This window comes from Schistocerca cancellata, chromosome 8 (genome assembly GCF_023864275.1).
Source record: "Schistocerca cancellata isolate TAMUIC-IGC-003103 chromosome 8, iqSchCanc2.1, whole genome shotgun sequence".
In the NCBI taxonomy this organism is placed as follows: domain Eukaryota; kingdom Metazoa; phylum Arthropoda; class Insecta; order Orthoptera; family Acrididae; genus Schistocerca; species Schistocerca cancellata.
Window position 1 is genome coordinate 155,566,983 of NC_064633.1, and position 19,474 is coordinate 155,586,456.

At 43.6% G+C, this 19,474-nt stretch overlaps 1 protein-coding gene across 2 annotated transcripts in view; it reads left to right on the forward strand.

Annotated features, from left to right (window-relative positions):
• LOC126094600 (neuroendocrine convertase 1-like) overlaps positions 1–19,474 on the forward strand; it is a 484,920-nt gene that overhangs the window by 39,676 nt on the left and 425,770 nt on the right. The window contains exon 1 of one of the 2 annotated variants that reach the window (XM_049909073.1): positions 365–623. The exons of the other annotated variant lie outside the window; for it this stretch is intronic. The gene's annotated coding sequence lies outside the window, so the exon portion shown is untranslated. Of the gene's footprint in view, positions 1–364; positions 624–19,474 lie in introns of those variants that run through there. 2 annotated transcript variants of the gene reach the window in all.

The window sequence follows — 19,474 nt, forward strand, 5'->3', positions numbered from 1 at the left end:
TACATGTACCTATTTGGCAAAAGTACCTCGCACTTCCGCGTCCAGATAAGATCTTGCCTGAACTTCTGCAAGATGTGACGTCGCGAAACAAACAAGGACGAGGGCTGCACCCCGTGGGCAGTAGCGTGGGATGACGGACTTACGTATGCGGGTGGGCATCGGCGGTAGGCAGCCAGCCGCCCACGCACGCATTAGCCGTCTCTGTGCGGTAGGCTTCCCCGCCAAGACCGGCGCGGTTCAATTAAAAAGCTTGATTGGCAGGCCGGCGTTGCGGTGGTGTTGGTGCCGCGGCGGTGGCGGGCGGTGTTGGTGGCGTGGTGGTGCCGCCTCTATCAGTCACGTCGCGTGCGCGGCGCGGCGCGGCCGCCGGCGGTGGCACCGCCTCTGACGCACGTTCGCTGGCCGGCCAATCGGAAAACGAGTCTTTTGGCTTGCACTGTGGCTCCCCCTCCCCACCACGGCCCCCTTCCTCAGCCGCTCACCGGACCTCTCCCCCTACTCTCCCTCTTCTTCAGGCTCGGGGTGTCCCAATTCCTCGCCACTCCCACCTACTGTTAAATAAACCAGCCTCGTCGCAGTGGTACGCCGGTCCTCTGCAACACGCCTCGCTTCCAGAGCTCCTGGTAAGTAGTTCGCTGCAGCGGTCGACCGCCTCCACGCATTCATGTGAAACCGCATTCGTAAAGGCTGCTCCCGCCGGTTTACGTTACTTCGTCAAAAGAGCAAAAACACGTAGATAACTACTCACTAAGCCCAACACTTGTTAATCGTTTCAGAGTCCTCACCCACCTTAACTTGACAATATCGGATTTTAATTCACCGGCGTACCTCACGCGAAAGCTGAAATTGCTGCCGCCTTATATGATTTTCTGAGTACATTTATACTGAAGAGCCCTGCGTTCGACATTTGTGCTATATTTGACCACACAGTTATTACTTACTGCAGTCTTTCCAGAAGAAACTGAAACACATCGTGGGCTAGAGGAGGTTGGTGGCTAGTTATGTGATACTTCTGCTACTTTTATGTTACTTTCAGCAACTTCACGCTATACCACCAAATAAAATCGTATCTACCCCTTGCATATTTGCTTACATAAGGTTCTGATTATTTTACGTGTGTGACTAATTACGTCGATATGACTCATACTGACTTACAGCGACAGGGCACCAATCAGTCTTTTCTGAGGTACAGTGAGCGGACGTTGAGTATGACATTAACGGTACTAACCATCAAAATACCTTTGCTTTCTTCTCCACATACATATTATGGAACAGTTTTTTTTCCAAGAACACAAACCGTAGTGAAAATATGTAATGTGGCGTTAGGTCAAGAACAAAACGTGCGGGCAGATTTTTGTAAACGATTAGAGTAGCTATAACGCTTAATTATATGATTACGATGCCTTGAAAGTCTAATAATTTAAATGGAATATTTTCCTGGTTCATCTGTGCATTTCTTGAATGTTACCATAGAAAACCAAAAGAAGAAGGGAACAAAAGGTCTCCGATTTTTACTACACAGTTAAGAGCATAAAATACGTTAAAAGTATAATGTGCATACAAAACGTGCGCTCAGATTTTTGTAAACGTTTATAGTAGTTATAACGTTTCATTATATGATGAAGATGCCTTGAAAGTCTAATAATTAAATGGAATATTTTCCTGGTTCATCTGTGCATTCCTTGAATGTTACTATAGAAAGCAAAAGAAGAAGGCAACAAAAGGTCTCTGATTTTTACTACACAATTAAGAGCATAAAATACGTTAAGAGTAATATTTACATACTATACCAATCTTGAGTGATACAAGACATTGTTATCTTTAAAAAGACATCATGGAAGGGTTAAAATAATCTCCCTTAAATTATTCCACGGTGGCATTAACCGTCTGTTCCGTTCGTTTTTGGCAGAATATTTTATGCATTATGAATGAAAAAACACACGACAGCGACGCAGTATTGTACAGTACTTGTTATTTTACAAATTATTTTTCGGTTGTTAAGCTGTCGTCAGATTCAGAGACACGTTTACAGCTACACATATTTATCTTTGTGCCCTACGATGGCGTAACAGCCGAAAACGGGCTTTTAAGGTAGTAAATATTGTGGAATATTAAATCAGTGTCGCGTGTTTTTTCATTCAAAATGTATTGTACTTTTCTGCACTGTTTTAATAGCTGTTACACAATAACACTGGCGAATATTACAGGCGTGCTACTTTACCTGTTCATGCTATTGACTTTTTGTTTGGTGGGGATTAGTTCATCGATTTCCGCGAAACTCACAAACAGAACTGGAAGTACTTTTGTTTCATCATCTCTATTAATCAGTTGATGTAATTACTATACGGTAAGGAAGAGAGAATGGCATAAAAAGTTAAGAACGTCATAATAAAAAAAGTAAAGAACGTCATAAGAAATCCGAGCAAGTTTATTTTCATAACTTTATTAATCTCTGTAGTCTCTTGCACATTTCAGCAACCTTTTTATTTTCCCAAGAATTTAAACAGGTGTCTGCCGAGCGTCGATCAAGAATTAGTGGACTGCTCTATAACGTAGTCGTCTACACATTACTTCTTTGGAAACATAAGAGCAATAAATCTCAATGCCATACTTTCAAAGACGTTAGGTTTATACCACGAGATATAGAACTTCTTTCTTTTTTCAGTAATTGATACGATTTTCAGATTCGCGTAGCCTTATATGCTTTTGTGAGTATCGACGACAAAGAAAAAGCGAAGAGTCAAACCACACTTCCATTATTTACATATATCGGAATCTGAGATGCCTTAGGTCTTCAATTCTAAATCGATTATAAAAATATTTTACTGCATTACCTCATGTTTGTGCTAAATTGAAATTAAGAAGTTTAAAACAATAACTATGAAAACTATAAACTATCAGGTTGCACTAATCAGTCATATGTATTAAATGTTAAGTTAGCTCCATCTCGTACTATAAAACTCGATAAAAGTAGAAAATTTTACATAAGCTACCTTAATAATCACAGTTCTGGTGCTACATACGTGACGTGTTCCATCTGTGAGGGCTCCATATTTGGAGATGTTTTTTCTCGTGTGGTTCAAGTATTTCTTGCGTCTCCAATGATGTTCTTTCCCGTATAATTGGTATTGATGGCTGTTTTCTATCGTGAAAATGAGAGATTATGAAGACGTAGTCCCATTCAGTCCTTATAAACCGTACATAGCATGTAAGTAATTTTGTACTTTTTTGGCTGCAGTCAAAGTTAAAAGGAACAAAAATAATGTAGGAAGACACGCCATAAAATCTAAAATTTATCCTTCACACTTTGCAACGCTCTCTAATTCACAACATACAACAAATTTCAGTGTTACTTGCTGCCTTCAGTACACTAGTGCTCCAATGATTCCTTTGGCTTGTCTTGATTACTTATGTGTATTATTCATTAGCCTTACTTTTTAGAATTGAATACTCCTTTACTGAAACCGGACGGATTTTAATGTAAATCAAAGTGTGAGTTAGGGAATATGTTTTTGACGTACCGTAGGCACTTAAATGGTTTCTATGCTTCTTATAGTGGCAAATAACCTCTACATACAAGGAGTTGTGTGTGGGAAAAAGACAGTTGCACAATAAGTGAAACTAAATAAACTTCTAATTGATGTGTATCTAAATTCATGACCCTAAATGAGCACAAAAACCGTATTTCTACTTTTTTCCCAACAGAATAAGGAACAGAGAGTTCATTTCTTCTTCTTTTCCCTATCAATTTCCCTTCTAGTACGGGGCTCTGCTTTTTTAGGATATTGCAAATTTTACTTAATTTAATTCTGTGGCCGGATGTCTTTCGTAAGTGGCGTGTGTCAGCAGTGAAAGATCTAAACTTTGTTCCGCATATTATCGCATCGTAAACGCCTGAGTATCATATTCTCTGAGACAGAATTTAGAGATCAGCACATCATTTGCCCAAGCGAGTGTGGGAAACCGCCTAACCACTCTCAGGCTAGCCACTGTACCAGCGCTTGGTCGGTAATACGCCGCGCAGGTTCGACCACGGTTTGGTGCAACCCCTGAGTCGTCAGCTAGCGTGGTGCGTGGTGCACTATAAGACCAGGTGAGTTCCTGTATTAGTCGGATAAAACAGAATACGTCACTGACGATTTCCTTCGAAAAGTAAAGGAATAAGAAAATCTGTTTTGCGTATTTCGTACTTAGAGATTAAGTTGCCTAAGTTTTCCCCTACTTGCTCAAGTACGCTGTCAAACACTTCTACAAACAGCTCTACTCAAAATTGTAAGCTCGCATTCGTATGCTTATTTACGTCTAACTGGGAGACCGCCACCAGAAACTGCATAAACTGAGCGCCACAGGTACCTTATATTTCTTGTTTCTTTCATTGTTCTCTAATATGTTAAGAGCAGTTCATCGCATAATCCATCTGTGGGCCCGAAAGTTTCTTTTCGTTACATCCACTCCTATATTTCTAACGTAATAATTATAATAAGCAATACACTGATTATCAAGTCTCAGTAAACAGTTTAAACAACTGAAGACAATCTGACAATAGAAGATAACGTCAACATCAACGTCTGCATGACGACTCGGGGATTTAACCGTTATTTCCTGAAAGAGAGTTCTTCAACATACCTCCATCTTTCGCAGGAGCTTTGATTTATCTTATCAGGATGATCATTTGTTTCTACGTCGGTTGAAGACGGTAAAATTCACGCTCAGAGGAAACAGTTTGTGATTGAAATTTCGTGAAAAGACCTCCTGACAGCGAAAAATTCCTTTGTGTTTATGATTGCCGCCCCATCAAGCTTATCACACCCGTGACACCCTCTCCCTTGTCTCGTGATAATACGAAACAAGCCACCCTTCTTTGGATTTTTTCTATGTCCACCGTCAACCCTGCTTGGTAAAGATCCCATACACCACAGCAGTAGTGCAACAGAGGACGGATAAGTGTAGTGTAGGGAGCCTTTTTGTAGATACGTTGCATCTATTAAGTATTATGTCAATAAAACGTATTCTTTTCTTTACCTTCCCCACAACATTATCCATGTCTTGGCTCCAATTTAAGTTGTTTATAATTGTAATTTTAAGTATTTAGCTGCATTGAAAGCCTTTGTGTTTGTGTGATTTGTCGTGTAACCTAAATTTAGCGGATTTATTTGAGTAGTCATTTGTATAACCTGACACTTTCGCTTATTCAGAGACAATTGCTACCATTCGCACCACACAGATGTCGTGTCTAGGTCATTTTCCAATTGGTTTTGATTCCCAAGTGACTTTAAGAGACGGTAAATGACACATCATCTGCTAACATTCTACGAGCACTGTTCAGATTGGCTGCTAAATCGTTTGTTTCGATTAAGAACAGCAAAGGGCGTATAACACGTCCTTGGGGAACAACATATACCACTGACGTTTAACTCGACGACACACAGTCGATTACCACGGACTGTGACTTTCCTGACACGAAATCACGAATGCAGCCATACAACCAAAGCGATATTCCGTAGGTACACAATCTGATTAGAAGTATCTTGTGAGGGACGATGTCAGAAACCTCCTGAAAAATCTACAAATACGGAATGAATTTGAGATCTCCCTGTCAGTAGCACTTACTAGTCAGTGCGAATAAAGAACTACACTCCTGGAAATTGAAATAAGAACACCGTGAATTCATTGTCCCAGGAAGGGGAAACTTTATTGACACATTCCTGGGGTCAGATACATCACATGATCACACTGACAGAACCACAGGCACATAGACACAGGCAACAGAGCATGCACAATGTCGGCACTAGTACAGTGTATATCCACCTTTCGCAGCAATGCAGGCTGCTATTCTCCCATGGAGACGATCGTAGAGATGCTGGATGTAGTCCTGTGGAACGGCTTGTCATGCCATTTCCACCTGGCGCCTCAGTTGGACCAGCGTTCGTGCTGGACGTGCAGACCGTGTGAGACGACGCTTCATCCAGTCCCAAACATGCTCAATGGGGGACAGATCCGGAGATCTTGCTGGCCAGGGTAGTTGACTTACACCTTCTAGAGCACGTTGGGTGGCACGGGATACATGCGGACGTGCATTGTCCTGTTGGAACAGCAAGTTCCCTTGCCGGTCTAGGAATGGTAGAACGATGGGTTCGATGACGGTTTGGATGTACCGTGCACTATTCAGTGCCCCTCAACGATCACCAGTGGTGTACGGCCAGTGTAGGAGATCGCTCCCCACACCATGATGCCGGGTGTTGGCCCTGTGTGCCTCGGTCGTATGCAGTCCTGATTGTGGCGCTCACCTGCACGGCGCCAAACACGCATACGACCATCATTGGCACCAAGGCAGAAGCGACTCTCATCGCTGAAGACGACACGTCTCCATTCGTCCCTCCATTCACGCCTGTCGCGACACCACCGGAGGCGGGCTGCACGATGTTGGGGCGTGAGCGGAAGACGGCCTAACGGTGTGCGGGACCGTAGCCCAGCTTCATGGAGACGGTTGCGAATGGTTCTCGCCGATACCCCAGGAGCAACAGTGTCCCTAATTTGCTGGGAAGTGGCGGTGCGTAGGATCCTACGGTCTTGGCGTGCATCCGTGCATCGCTGGGGTCCGGTCCCAGGTCGACGGGCACGTGCACCTTCCGCCGACCACTGGCGACAACATCGATGTACTGTGGAGACCTCATGCCCCACGTGTTGAGCAATTCGGCGGTACGTCCACCCGGCCTCCCGCATGCCCACTATACGCCCTGGCTCAAAGTCCGTCAACTGCACATACGGTTCACGTCCACGCTGTCGCGGCATGCTACCAGTGTTAAAGACTGCGATGGAGCTCCGTATGCCACGGCAAACTGGTTGACACTGACGGCGGCGGTGCACAAATGCTGCGCAGCTAGCGCCATTCGACGGCCAACACCGTGGTTCCTGGTGTGTCCGCTGTGCCGTGCGTGTGATCATTGCTTGTACAGCCCTCTCGCAGTGTCCGGAGCAAGTATGGTGGGTCTGACACACCGGTGTCAATGTGTTCTTTTTTCCATTTCCAGGAGTGTAGTTATGATTCACAATAGCGCTATTTCCTAAATCTGTGCCATGTGCCAATAGACCGTTAACATCGAGGCAGTTCATAATATTCGAACACAGTGTATGTTCCACAATCCTACTGCAGATCGATGTCAGTGCTATAGATCAATAATTAATTGGATTACTTCTATTTCATTTCCCGAGTACTGGCGTAACTTGGGCAACGCTATAGTCTTTTGGTAACAGTGTTTCGTCGTGCGAGAAGTTGCATATAATTTCTAAGTCTGGGGCTACTGCATCAGCATTCTCTGAAAGGAACCAACCTTGTATACACTGAGGACACGAGAGTCTTGGGAGACCCCTATTATCTGTCGGAATTCCTAGCGCAGTAAATTCTTGGAAGTCCCCTGCAGAAATGTTGTGCCATACCGACTCTATACTAACTTACTTGCTTATTCCTTGACCTCTCTGATGATCACAGTCCAATCCTGACTATTGTCTGCTCGTTTCCTCCATCTCCTGACCCCAATCTTTCTCATATCATATTCCACATCCTCCAGCCATCGTTTCCTTGTTCTCCCTTTGCTCCTTATGCCACCTTGATTTCCTGTGTAAACCTTTTTTACAGCTCGATCTTCCGACATTCGCTCTACATGGCCCAGCCATCTCAATCTGTTACACTTAATTTCAGTCACCAAGTCAGGATTTCTATATAGTTTTTCCAATTCCTTGTTTCTCCTTATCCTCGACTGTCCCGCCTCATTCACGGCTCCAAAAATCTTTCTTAATATTTTCCTCTCCCATCTTTTCAAGAGCTCTTACGTTTCTGATCCATAAATTACCACCGGTCTTATGACTCTTGTATGTCTATTTCATGCAGCAATCCTAGATTTTATTTCTTCTCTTATTCTATTATCCTCCGTAATCAGCATTCCCAGGTATTGGGATTTCTCACATCTCTCATAATTGCCTCTGTTCAACTTAATATATTCCTCTTTAACAGCATCATTTTTTCTGGAAGCAAAGAGATACTGTGTTTTTGTGTTGTTTACTCTAAGTCCTAACTGTTCTCCCTCCTTTTCCAGTCTGCCAAGTCCTTCTTCCATTTCTTTCAAACTTCTAGGCAGCACACACACATCACCGGTATGAGCTACACGATTAAACAGAGAGCCACCTCGGCTATCAATCTCCACCCTTCGCATCACTCTCTACAATACAATGTTGAAGAGTAGTGTTGATAATACAACACCCTGTCATAACCCTTGGTTGACCTCAAATTCTTTAGAAGTTTCCTTCTACTTTTACCTAACATTTTGTGCTGGTGAGGGTCATTTGTAGCAGTCTCATAAATTTACTTGGGAATTCCGTCTCCATTAAGGTGTCACGTAACTTTTTCCTTTTAATACTATCATAGGCCTGTTTAAAGCCTACAAAAAGCTGGTGTACATCCACATTATATGCATAACATAATTCCTTGATTTGTCTTATAATGAAGATCTGGTCAGTTGTTGATATGCCCCGTCTAAAATCTCGTTGGTAGTCTCCGAGTATTTCTTATGTAATTGGTGCAAGTCTCATAGCAATGACTTTGGCTAATACTTTGTACACCACGCGATAACTTTCACAGTTTGCTTTGTTCTTCTTCTTATGAATCGGGTATATAATGGCCGTGTTCCACTGGTCTGGCATCTCTTCCTTTTCCCATATTTCCACTATCAGCTGATGTACCAATCTTGTTAGATGTTCACCTCCACCCTTGATCATCATTGTTCAAATGTTGTCGTTACCTGGAGCCTTATTATTCCTTAGGCTTTTAATTGCCTTCCTAACTTCCTCTATTGTTGGTATAGGCACAGGTATTTCATCCTGACTAACATTCTGCCACGCTTGGTCACCCTGTTTCATTTTCTTCCAGAACTTCTCTTTCTATAGTGACATTCAGCAGCTCGCTGAAATATTCGGCCCATCGGTCAACAACCTGTTCTTCTCCTTCTATAAAATGCCCTTCTTTATCTCTGCACAATACCGTACGTGGTTGGAAGCCTTTCTTTAGTTCCTGAACTCTCCTGTAGAATTTTCTTACTTCTTGATCATTATACTCTTCTTCTAGCTTCGTAATCCATCTCCTCTCTAACTCTTGTTTCTTTCTTCTGCAAATCCTATCAGCCTCTTTCCTTTTCCTCATGAATTCTCCTGTATTAGATATTGTTGTCCTGTCTATAATTTTCTTCCTACACTTATTTCTCTCTTCCATTGCCTTTCTACAATCTTCATCGTACCATCCTGCCCTTTTCACCCTTTCTTCTAAACCTAAAACTTCCTCTGTAGTTTGTTGTAGAACCTCTCTTTAATCGTACTCCACTTGCCTTCAATGCTTTCCAAACCTTAGCTTTATTTAGCCTCACACTTATCTGCAGTTCTGCCTCTATAGGCTTCCATAATTCCAAAGGTATGCTGGTGCAGCACGCTGTGCAGGAACTGACTTCTCGATTATGTACCATTAATGTTCGACCGAATTGAAGACGGGCGATCTAGGCGGCAAAATCATTCGCTCTAAATGTCCAGTATTTTCTTCAAATCAGTCGCGAACAATTGTGGCCTGGCAACGGGGCGCATTGTCACCCACAAAAATTTCATCGTTGTTGATGAATATGAAGTCTATGAATGGCAGCATATGGTCTCCACGTATCAGTTATCGGTTCAGATTGACCACAGCGCCCAGTCCCTTCCACGTAAACACAACTCACACTATTACGGGGCCACCACTAGCTCGCGTAGTGCTTACTTTACAACTTGGGTCTATGGCTTCCACGAGACTGCACCACAGTCGAACCCCGCCATCAGCTCTTACCAACTGAAGTCGGGAGTCATCTGACCAGGCCACCGTTTCCCAGCCGGTATCGTCACGAGTCCAAGAGAGGCGCTGTGGGCGACGTCGTGCTGTTAGCAAAGGCACCTCGTCGGTCCTCTGCTTCCATAGCCCATTAACGCCACATTTCGCCGCATTGTCTTACCGGATACGTCCGTCGTACGTCACACATTGATTTCTGCGGTTTTTTCATGCAGTGTTGCTTGTTTCTTGTTGCTTGTTGCCTCACACAAACGCTGCTGTTCTCTTCAACTTTTATAGTCCTGTCTTCCTCAGTTGCGTGTAATATTACGGTATATTGATAATTTTTACTTATGGACCGTCTGACACCATGACCTACACACATAAACTAACACACAGAGTTGCAAACATCCTAAAGAGACAGGGCTTCAAAATAGCATATAAGCCTGGGTAAACCCTTCAATCACACCTAAGCCAGCCAGCTACCAAGAGGGACAAATTCCAACAATCAGGAATATATAAACTTTAATGTCAAAGTTGTGATGCAGTATACATAGGCATGACATGCAGGAATTTTGAAACAAGACACAAAGAACATATCAGATGTTGGAAGTATGAAACAAACCATTCCACATTTGCAGAGCATTTAAAACACTACAACCATCATCCTACAAACATGGAACAAGAAATGAAAATAATGAGAATAAGCAACCATGACAAACATATTACACAAATGCAAGAAAACTTCCACATCCAGAAAGCCATAGCAAAAAACAAACATGTGATAAATGAACAAACACACATCAGCACAGGCTCCCTACTACACTTAATAAAGGAAATGATAACATAAAACAAAAAAAAACAAAAAAACTCTTCCCCACACCATCTGAAGACACACACACACACACACACACACACACACACACACACACACACACACAGCACAAAAAATATATATCACACCAAAAAACACTCACACACACATACACAAACGCACACACAAATGCATACACGAACAGACCACAGATACTCCAATAGTTACACTCATAAGTTTGGCAATAACATTCGATCTTTGGCAAAAACATTTGACAGTCGGCAACAGAAACCAAAACATTGCATTAAAACAAGCGTTCAGTGCATAGTGCTGTGGAATGTGGAAAAAACCGCAAATTGGCATTCATAAGAAGAAGAACAACACCAAAAATGTAAAAGGAGCGTAATATATAAGAAATTGTCCATGCAACCTGTAAGTACAGTTCAAAACATTACTACTTAATAGGAAATACCAACCACCAGAACTGGTTATAACCTATAGGCACAATGACAAAAATGTAAATAAAATAGCTAACATATGTAAATATACCAGGCCACTGATGATGCCTTGCAGAAAATAAAGGCGAAACGCGTATGACACTAAAATGGTGTTTTATTCAGTTGCTGTCAGACGGTCCATAAGTAAAAATTATCAATATGCCGCTGCTCTCGTTTGTTAAGTGAAGGCCGTCAGCTACTGCTTTATCCGTGGTGAGAGGTAATGTCTGAAATTTGGTATTCTCGGCACACTCTTGACACCGTGGTTCTCGGAATATCGAATTCCCTAAGCATTTCCAAAATGGAACGTCCCGTGCGTCTAGTTTCAACTACCATTCTGCGTTCGAAAGCTGTTAATTCTCGTGGTGCGTCCACAATCACGTCGGAAACCTTTTCACATGAACCACCTGAGTACAAATAACAGTTCTGCCAATGCACTGCCCTTTTATACGTTGTGTACGCGATACTACCGCCATCTGTATATGTGCGTATCGCTATCCCACGGCTTTTAGCTCTCCATTGTATGTGTCACAAGCTAGAGCGCCTCGCATTACACTGTACGTATTGGTAGTTGATGGTAGTTGAGACATAACATCGTTGTTACAGGTACTCTGGGAAAACAAATGGGCATATTTTACTTCCATGGTATACAGGCTACTAAGATTGCCACTAAGCCAACAGGAAGTAGAGAAGGAGTTAAGTATTTTAAAACAAGTGGCCGTAGCGAACGGATATACGTGTAAGCAGGTGATGAATATTTATAGGAAGATAAAGAAGAGGCAAATGGAACAAATAGAAGGAAGTCCAGTAGCAGTTAAGAGGAACAACAAGAAAAAATATGTAGCTCTGACTTACAATGGAGGAATTACAGACAAAATTGAAAGATGCTTTCGTAAATCCGACGTTAAAAAAGGGGCAGACTGGTAGGTGATGTGTTGGCAGAAGAGCCAACACCGTGTTGCTAGAGGAGGCCGAAATGCACGCGTTAAAGCTCACGCAGGCTGGCGTGAGGTCTGGAACTGTTAAGGGAATTATAGTAGCAAATAAAGTACGTAGTTGATGTAATACTTAACTTTAATCCATTATTGGAGAACATCACTCTTGATGATACATTAATGATAATCTCAATATAAACTGGTAATGGCGCCTTGCTAGGTCGTAGCAAATGACGTAGCTGAAGGCTATGCTAACTATCGTCTCGGCAAATGAGAGCGTATTTGTCAGTGTAGCTTCGCTAGCAAAGTCGGCTGTACAACTGGGGCGAGTACTAGGACGTCTGTCTAGACCTGCCGTGTGGCGGCGCTCGGTCTGCAATCACTGACAGTGGCGACACGCGGGTCCGTCGTATACTAGCGGACCGCGGCCGATTTAAAGGCTACCACCTAGCAAGTGTGGTGTCTGGCGGTGACACCACAGTAGGAACTTTGAAACCAGACTCAGGGCCGGCCGCGGTGGTCTAGCGGTTCTGGCGCTGCAGTCCGGCACCGCGGGACTGCTACGGTTGCAGGTTCGAATCCTGCCTCGGGCATGGGTGTGTGTGATGTCCTTAGTTTAGTTAGGTTTAAGTAGTTCTAAGTTCTAGGGGACTGATGACCACAGATGTTTAGTCCCATAGTGCTCAGAGCCATTTGAACCAGATTCAGAGAGTACACCTACTCTCAAAACAAAACAGCTTTTGGGGCGCATATGGCTGCGACAAAGCACTCAGTCACGAACATTGAACACAATTTAGACATCCTGCATAGAGCTCATAAGGGACCGGTTTCTTAACATTTTGGAAGAGATTGAAATATACTCCCACAAAAATAAAGATCCGGATTTAATCCTCAACGAGCAAAGCGAATTCAATCATAACGCCTATTTTAGCATTTATGACGACCTACTAAGATGACAACTGTTGCGTGTGGAGATCCAGGCCGAGGGATGAGAGATGGTGCGCGGTGGAGAAGCCGGAAGACGCTACAGCGCCTGGCGTCGTTGACGGGGCCCTCCTGTGCGGCCCTCTTGCCCACGGCGATGGACATCAGCCGACTGAGCGGGCCGCGGCACAACACCAAAATGGCGGGAACCACGGAAGCAGACCGTAGAGGAAAACAAATTCACAACAGCACCATAGATATATATAAATCGCCCTATGCTTTTTAGATCGTATAAAAATGACAATTTTACTGTTTTTTAATTCTGACACGTACAGATTTTAACCTTGACATCTACATATTTTAATTAAGTATTTTTAATATAAACAAAGATCTACTGAATACAATATGTGCAATTGGAATGTAACAAATGTACCAGACACCACCTGTCGGTAATAGTGTTATAATTAATATTGGACTGACAAGACAGCCAGTCCACAGTGACGGGTAACCGAAATGCACGCGTACACACACGCCGGTTGGCGTGAGGTCTGAAACAGGATACGGAATGAATACTATAAAGAAAAGTACGTAGCTGCGGTTAAACTTAACTTTTAATCCATCATTGTGGTACATCGCTCTTTACTATACAAATGAGACTCTTTCAATACAAGCACTGTAAGGCTAATGGCGCCTTGCTAGGTCGTAGCCATGGACTTAGCTGAAGGCTATTCTAACTATCTCTCGGCAAATGAGAGAAAGGCTTCGTCAGTGTAGTCGCTAGCAAAGTCGTCGTACAAATGGGGCGAGTGCTAGTCCGCCTCTCTAGACCTGCCATGTGGTGGCGCTATGTCTGCAATGACTGACAGTGGCGACACGCGGGTCCCACATGTACTAATGGACCGCGGCCGATTTAAAGCTACCACCTAGCAAGTGTGGTGTCTGGCGGTGACACCACACACGTGAAGCACCTTAGTACTCCTCAAAAGTGTAGGCTCGCATTCGTTTGCAAATATTCTTCTAACAGGAAGAATGCCTCCAAAAACGTGAAACGTCCAAGTCTCCTTATAAACTGAGGCACGTTGTTACCTTAAGTTTCAAGTTTCTTTCTTTGTTCCCTAACATGTTACGTACACTTCAACGCATAGTCCATCTGTGGGCCCAAAAGTTTCTCGTCTTTGCTAGCGCTGCTGATTTGCTAATGTAATAATTATATAGTGTTGAGATAAACAGTCCACTCATTCTCAGATTTCAGTAAAAGCTTTAAACAACAGAAGGCAACATGGCAATAGAGGATAACACGTCGAAATAAAAAGTGTGAACGGGAATCGATAGACCATCAGTTCCCTTCCTTTGCATTGTCAACAACACTTCTGCACAGAAGTGCTTTACAGGAGCAGACTGTGCGCAAAGGCAGAAGGTGGGCAGTGGTCACTGTCTACATGTAACAAGAGCACTGCAGGGGTATGTGCAGGGTCGTACCGAGGGGATGGTGAGATTGGCCCAGAGGGGGCGCAAAAGCTCGACGAGAAAAAAGAATACGAGGTGCATTCAAGTTCTAAGGCCTCCGATTGTTTTTCTCCGGACTGGAAAGAGATAGAAACATGCGCATTGTTTTAAAATGAGGCCGCATTCATTGTCAATACGTCCCAGAGATGGCAGCACCGTACGGCAGATGGAATTTTACCGCCAGCGGCGAGAATGAGAACTGTTTTAAATACTTAAAATAGCGACGTTTTCCTTACTTGAACAGAGTGCACCCATTCGTTTTCTGAATTTGCGTGGTGTGAAACCAATTGAAATTCATCGACAGTTGAAGGAGACATGTGGTGATGGAGTTATGGATGTGTCGAAAGTGCGTTCGTGGGTGCGACAGTTTAATGAAGGCAGAACATCGTGTGACAACAAATCGAAACAACCTCAGGTTCGCACAAGCCAGTCTGACGACATGATCGAAAAAGTGGAGAGAATTGTTTTGGGGGATCGCCGAATGACTGTTCAACAGATCGCCTCCAGAGTTGGCATTTCTGTGGGTTCTGTGCACACAATCCTACATGACGACCTGATAATGCGAAAAGTGTCATCCAGGTGGGTGCCACGAATGCTGACAGACGACCACATGGCTGCCCGTGTGGCATGTTGTCGAGCAATGTTGACGTGCAACGACAGCATGAATGGGACTTTCTTTTCGTCGGTTGTGACAATGGATGAGACGTGGATGCCATTTTTCAATCCAGAAACAAAGCGCCAGTCAGCTCAATGGAAGCACACAGTTTCACCGCCACCAAAAAAATTTCGGTTAACCGCCAGTGCTGAAAAAATGATGGTGTCCATGTTCTGGGACAGCGAGGGCGTAATCCTTACCCATTGCGTTCCAAAGGGCACTACGGTAACAGGTGCATCCTACGAAAATGTTTTGAAGAACAAATTCCTTCCTGCACTGCAACAAAAACGTCCGGGAAGGGCTGCGCGTGTGCTGTTTCACCAAGACAACGCACCCTCACATCGAGCTAACGTTACGCAACAGTTTCTTCGTGATAACAACTTTGAAGTGATTCCTGACTTTTGGCTTTTTCCAACAATGAAAGACACTCTCCGTGGCCGCACATTCACCAGCCGTGCTGCTATTGCCTCAGCGATTTTCCAGCGGTCAAAACAGACTCCTAAAGAAGCCTTCGCCGCTGCCATGGAATCATGGCGTCAGCGTTGTGAAAAATGTGTACGTCTGCAGGGCGATTACGTCGAGAAGTAACGCCAGTTTCATCGATTTCGGGTGAGTAGTTAATTAGAAAAAAAATCGGCGGTCTTAGAACTTGAATGCACCTCGTACAAGGAAAAAAAATCTGTTTAAGAGCTTGCCGGGAGCGGTAGCTAAGTTCTCCTTACCCACGTGTTCCTACCTTCCTCTTACGGCAAGCAGCCTTTTCCTCGGTCTGAGACCATATTCGCATACTTTTATCACAATGCCATTTCTTATGGCACGATTTCGTCCAAGTCGCATCATAAGAAAAGGACTACAACTGGACGCACGTCTATTGCAAAGATTGTTTATGTGGCACAATAAGCTTGCTCTGCTACGGTCGCAGGTTCGAATCCTGCCTCGGGCATGGGTGTGTGTGATGTCCTTAGGTTAGTTAGGTTTAAGTAGTTCTAAGTTCTAGGGGACTTATGACCTAAGATGTTGAGTCCCATAGTGCTCAGAGCCATTTGAACCAATAAGCATGCTTCACAACACAGCTGTCGGCTCCACACCTCATTGAAGTTCAGGGACAGAGTTCGTAGGGTACCCCTTGTTCGCAGATAAGACGACATTTTACTTTATTTAATGTTTTGCTATTTCATATACGTGAAGTGAATGTGTCAGCGCTGCAGTAAGTACAGAGTTGGGAGCGAGCGGTAGGTTTCCACGCTGGCTAGCAGAGGCAGTTGGCCATTTGGCACTTTCAGAACCAGTGGGGTCAGGTGCCGATGTAGAAGTCGCTCATGACGTCAGCAAAGAGATATGTAGGCAAAGTACACTTATTCTGGAGCGAATCAAGTAATTTTGAAAGATATCTTTACGATTACTGGGTATCTTTACAATTAATCTGAATATGGATGGTAAAGTATGGCCTCAATACAACTGTCGTGCAAACGGAAAGCAGTAGGATGTGCCGTACATCAGAGCTGGATGAAGCATGGAGTGGAATTTTAGCAGTGAGAGCGTAAACAAAAATTGTGGCAAAGTAACATATACACTATGTGATCAAAAGCATTCCGGACACATTGCTGAAAACGACTTACAAGTTCTTGGCGCCTTCCATTGGTAATTCTGGAATTGATAATATGTTGGCCGAACCTTAGCCTTGATGACAGTTTCCAATCTCGCAGGCACACGTTCAGTCAGATGCTGGAAGGTTTCTTAGGGAATAGCAGCCCAGTCTTCACGGAGTGCTGCACTGTGCAGAGGTATCGATGTCGGTCGGTGAGCACTGGCACGAAGGTGGCGTTCCAAAACATCCCAAAGGTCTTCTGAAGGATTCAGGTCAGTACTCTGTGCAGCTCAGTCCATTACAGGTATGTTATTGTCGTGTAATCACTCCGCCATAGGACGCGCATAATGTACAGGTGCTCGATCGCGTTGAAAGATGAAATCGCCATCCCAGAATTGCTCTTCAACAGTGGGAAGCAAGAAGGTGCTTAAACATCAGTGTAGGCCTGTGCTGTGATAGTGCCACGCAAAAAAACAAGGGATACAAGCCCCATCCATGAAAAACACGACCACAGCATAACACCACCGCCTCCGAATTTTACTGTTGGCACTACACACACTGGCAGGTGAGGTTAACCGGCATTCGCCACACCCACATCCTGCCATCGGATCGCAACATTGTGTACCGTGATTCGTCACTCCATACAACGTTTGTGCACTGTTCAATTGTCCAATTTTCACGCTCCTTACTCCAAGCGTAGTATCGTTTGCCATTTACCGGCGTGATTTGTGCCTTATGAGCAGCCGCTCGATCGTAAAATCCAAGTTTTCTCACCTCCTGCCTAACTGTCATAGTACTTGCAGTAGATCCTGATGCAGTTTGGAATTCCTGTGTGATGGTCTGGATAGATGTCTGCCTATTATACATTACGACTCTCTTCTACTGTCGGCGGTCTCTGTCAGTCATCAGACGAGGTCGGCCTGTACGCTTTTGTGCTGTACGTGTCCCTTCGCGTTTTCACTTCACTATCACAAGGGAAATAGTGGACCTAGGGATGTTTAGGAGTGTGTAAATCTCGCATACAGACGTATGACACAAGTGACACCCAATCACCTGACCACGTTCGAAGTCCTTGAGTTGCGCGGAGCGTCCCATTCTGCTCTCTCACTATGTCTAATGACTACTGAGGTCGCTGATGTAGAGTACCTGGCAGCAGGGGGTAGCACAATGCACCTAATACGAAAAACCTATTTTTTTGGGGGTGTCAGGATACTTTTGATCACATACTATATTATACAGGTAAATTTAATTGCACACATGAATATGTATAATGAGTAATATGATGGTTGCTGTTGCCGGCAATCTATTACGCCGCATATTAATTACGCCGCATATTACTTTGTAGTCCCCTGCAAGGTCTATAATGTATGGAAGAGGAATGATGAAAGGATGGTTTAATCACGAACACTTACATTCAGACGCACTTGAGACACTAACAGGAAGGAAACGAACTAAAATCCTTCACCACAGCACACGTGGGTAGCAAGAGGGGCTGCTCTCTCGAGTTTAACATACGGAATACCCAGAGGAACTCCTACTGTGGTGCCAACCTATGCAAATTGTTTGTCCAAGTCAAACAGAAACCTCTTTGATATCTGGTACGTGTTTCCTACAGTTGGCTGTTCTGACACAGTGGCAGACTATTACACTCCCACGGATCTACACACTGAAAACCTTGCACACACTCATTCATAGATTCAACTGATCGGAAAAGAAGAGGAAAAAATAGGTACATTGAAATATGCGTGTGGGGCTCCGACAACTACCAATAACCTAATGAAATGTTTAAACGAAATACGGGTAGTATACAGTGTAAAAACGTTCATTTTCGGTGATTCTTAAATAAACGCACCATAATGGCATCCCATTCAGCTGCTCAGTCTTTTCCCTTTTCTTCTTTACATCTATGGTAATAGACCACTAGCACCAACAGTTGAGATGCCAGAGGCGAACAAATGAAGCTTTGTGGTATGGTAAAATCATGAAGAGCCTCGTGCAGAGACGGTTCATCACACACACACCCCAGAGAAATGACTGTGCTGGGAGTGGTTTTGCCATGCAAGGACACACCCAAGCAGGCTTTGACCCATGCCACCGATAGAGAATTGTTAACAGTTGCTCAAGACAAGCAGGAACAGTATGAAATACAACCAAGATTGAAAACAGGCAACCACCACTATTACTTAAACCTAACATTTTACAAATTCGCCATCAATTTCTGTGACACTGTTTTCAAAATTTGAATTAATTTTGTTGTGAAACTGAAAATTGTAAGTCACTAACAAATAATTAATAAATCAAAGTTGCCTTTTGTCACTTAGAGATTGGGATGAGCCTACAGGTCAAATATGGTATTTTTCAGTAATTTTACAATGCTATGAAATGTTAATACAAGTATTAATGAATAAATTAATAACTTTGGCATAACTGAAGATGTGCAGTCTTACACGAACTATACCCATTATACCATCAAGCTACAGGCTGTGCGCCATAGTCGGTAATCGTCGATAGCATGCCTTTCGATCCAGTCATGCGGTAGACAATGCTCTCGTATACTTAGTAGCTGGCTTACGGATCAGTGTGAACAAGTTCATTTTCGGTGATTCTTAAATAAACGCATCATAATGGCATCCATTTTAAAAATTATTTGCACAATAACGTTTCTTCCCGCTTCATTACGTTTATTTACTCGTGTCCATAACATAACATACATATAT